The sequence below is a fragment of the Belonocnema kinseyi genome, chromosome 3 (genome assembly GCF_010883055.1).
Source record: "Belonocnema kinseyi isolate 2016_QV_RU_SX_M_011 chromosome 3, B_treatae_v1, whole genome shotgun sequence".
In the NCBI taxonomy this organism is placed as follows: domain Eukaryota; kingdom Metazoa; phylum Arthropoda; class Insecta; order Hymenoptera; family Cynipidae; genus Belonocnema; species Belonocnema kinseyi.
The window spans coordinates 87,987,568-87,991,316 of NC_046659.1; the positions used below are offsets into that span (position 1 = coordinate 87,987,568).

Genomic DNA, 3,749 nt, shown 5'->3' on the forward strand with positions numbered 1-3,749 from the left:
ACGCCAATTAGCACAAATGGTAAGTTCCGACAGTGCCTACAAGTGTGCCTACTGGCCGCTAGATGGCAATACCGGTTTCATATGTATACACCTGGTAAAGTATTTGGTTAAAAATTCGCTTTTGCTGATTGAATCCAAATGTTTTTTATTTATTTTAAATAAAAATATTTTTTGTTGAAATATCAACTATTACATTTTTCGTTTAAAATTCAATTTCTTATATTGAAAATTCACTCAAATTGTTCTACAGAAAATTCGTTATTTTGGTTTAAAAATTCCACAATTTGGTGCATAATTCAATTATTTGGATTAAAATTAAACTTTTTTGTAGAAGATTCGCCTCATTTTTAATTGAAAATTGATCCTTAATATAAATTTAACTGTACCATTTTTTGTTTAAAATGTATCGTTTTTACTATCAAAATTCAACTATTTATTTTAAACATGTTAGAAAACAAAAAATATAAACTAAAAACTAATCAAATACAATTTCGACTAACATTACATCCATTTTTCAAACTATTTGTTTAAAAATTTAAATTATTTTGTTAAAATCTTCGCTTTTTTGGTAGAAAATTCAACTAATTTGTTAAAAATTTATGTATTTGATTGAAAATTCTTATTTTCTGGTAAAAATTAAACTTCTCGATTGAAAAATCAACTATTTGGTAGAAAATATATGTATTTGGTCGACAATTAGTATTTTTTGGTAGAATATCAATTTCTTTGGTTAAAAAGGCAACTGTATGGTTGGTTTTGTTATATTCAAGTGCTTTTTATTTTAAATTAAATTATGTATTTTGTTAAAATTAATATTTCCAGGTTGAAAATTCAACAGTTTGGTAGAAAAATTAACTGTTGTTTGCAGAATTGATATCATTTGTTGAGAATTCATCTATTTGGTTGAAAATTTAACTATTTAGGTGAAAATTGAGTTGCTTTGTTAGAAACTCATCTTTTCGGCTTGAAAATTCAGTATTTTTGACAGCATCTAATTAATCATTGAGATCAAATTAGCCAATTAGAGAAAAAGTTCAAAAATATTTCTTAAGGAAAAGTAAAGAAATAGTGTCATTAGTGTAATTTTTTCGAAATAGTAGAAAAATAGTGTCATCGCTAAAAAAAGTGCCAAATAGTTAAAACTGTTATGTTAAAAAGTCGAATTTTTTAGTTGACAGTTGAATTATCAGCCTGAAAAGTTGAATTTTCAATAAAAAATCATTTTCAACACTGAAAAGTGAATTTTTTACCAAATTGTTGAATTTTCAAGAAATAAAAATAAATAAATTTTTTAATCCACAGCTGCATGTGCAACTAAATAGTTGGACTATCTATCAATGCCAAAAAGACAAATTCTTTAGAAGAGAGTTAATTTCTCAACAAAAAAGTTAATTTTCAACCAGGAAAAATGATTTTTCTATCCAAAAGGATAAACTTTCCATCCAAAAGCATAAATATTCTATCCAGTAAAGGCGAATATTCAAGAAAAGTTAAAATTTTGACACTAAAAAATGACTTTATAATAAAATATTAGAAGTTTCAAGAAAATAATTAAATTTCCAACCAAATAATCTAATTCTCAACCGAAAAGAAATAACGCTCAATTAAAAATAGTTGGAGTTTCCTATTGAATGCTATTAATTCACTTCTATTCAAGGAAAACAAAAAATGATAAAAAGGGAAATGTTCTTTAAGATAGGGTGGAAAAAAGAGAAATTCTTTATACAGGAGGAAAAGAAGGGAATGCGGGAACGAATTTGGAGACTAATTGAAATTAAAATATATCGATTTGAAACGTCTTCGACTTAAAAATGAACTATTGAGGCTGCAACTGAAAAAAGTAAAACTTTGAATACGGATTCACGAAACTAAAAATTATTTAATTTTTAATTTTCTCATTAAAAAGATACAACTTTTTATAGTTTTGAATTTCAATTTAAAAACTTTCATTCTGATTGAAATCGAAATTAACAGAGTGGCTGTTTTAATCAGAGAAAAAAATCCCTGGTAATTTGTCAGTTTTTTCTCGTTTCGTAAACATATTTCACGGTCAATAAAATAAAAAAATTCAAACTCTCAAGCTAAACACTTTTAGAAGTAATAAATTTGAAGTAATAAAAACTGAGCAGCAAATCATTTAAAGCAATTTTAAGCTAGAAGAACTAAAAACTGAGCCATTACATTTTATTTATAAACTGAACACTTCCTAAATTAGAAGGTTAATTATTTTTATTTCAAATAGTTTAAAAATCCTTAAAAAGCTTCAAAATTTTATTTTGAAATCGTGAAAAATCTACATGTTATTTTTCATTCAAAAAATTTTTAATTATTGTTCAAATTTTTTCAAAACTACTAATAAATTTTAAAAAGTATTAGAATTTTCCAGATTCATTTTTTGAAATTTTCGAAAACTTTTTAAACACTCTATTAAAATTAAGTTTTCAAAGTACAAAAATATATAAAATGTTTAAAAAAAGCTTAGAAATTATTTGTTCGCAATCTGCAAAACCTTATATATTTTAATATTAAATTAGGCCATATTTTCAGAACTTCTAAATATCTCTTCAGCTTACTCGAATTTTTTCTATAGATGATAGGTGTTCAAAATTTATTTATACATCAAAATTCAAAAACTTTACACACAAATTAAAAGTTTTCAAATAGAACAATTAAAATTGTTACGTCCAAAGATGATTGTTTTTTGTGTAGTTCTGAATATTTGTTTTCTAATTATATATTTCAAATGAACAGTCAAATCATTCGAAATATTAAGCAATTGATCTTTTTCTTAATTAAAAAATTTCAAGTTTTAGACAAACAATATTTGAAATTTAGTAAATTCGTATATAATAATTAATTATTGATGATAAATAAATAAATAAAAATACTTGAAAGTTAATAATTTTGAATATATAATTTTAAACTTATTTTAAAGTTAAGAATAGTTGATAAAGTTTAAATCGGGCGTTCACATTTGTTCACTAAATTTTGAACTGATTACAAATTATTTCGTAACAATAATTTTTTTTATTACGATTCACTTGGCAATCCTTAATGTACAGTTCAATTTTAAAAATCATTATAATTTATATTTACAGTTGATCAAACAAAATTGTTATTTCATCAAAAATTGTCGATTTCAAATGCTTCTAATTTTTAAGGCTTGAAAATGGCATTTTTAAATTCTTTGAATTAAAAATTTATGCTTGAAAATTAAAATCCAAAATGAAAAATTTTTTAAATGAAAGATTATCGAACTACGCAATGTAAACTGATTATATAATTGAAACATGGGATGGAACATAGGAAAGTAGAGAGTATGCATGAGCGATTCCTGAGGTGGGTAATGGGGGTTAGCTGGAGTTGCCCAGGATATATGTTAAAAGAAGAGTTGGGAAGAGAAAATATGGTTACTAGACAAATTAAGAGAGCATGGAGGTTTGAAGAGAAGTTAAAAAGGGGAGAGGGAAGTAAAATTGCACAAGCATGTTTCGGTGAAATTCGGAACAATGAAGTGAGAGATAATGTGAGAAATTCAAAATGGGAGGTGGAAAGGAGAAAAATGAGAAGGGTATGTAATATTCAGGAAGGGGTTATGGAGTGGCAGGACATAGAGTTAGAGCTATTGGTTAAACAAGGAGAAGAGCGATGGACAAAGATTATAGATTCGAGGTACAATAGATGGTATATGATGGTCAAAGGGTTGACGGAACCAGAATATCTGCAAAAAATAAAAAAGGAAGAAAAAT

At 25.3% G+C, this 3,749-nt stretch overlaps 1 protein-coding gene across 2 annotated transcripts in view; it reads right to left on the reverse strand.

Moving 5' to 3' along the window:
• LOC117169225 (RNA polymerase II subunit A C-terminal domain phosphatase) overlaps nucleotides 1-3,749 on the reverse strand; it is a 33,394-nt gene that overhangs the window by 8,794 nt on the left and 20,851 nt on the right. The gene's annotated exons all lie outside the window — the stretch shown is intronic.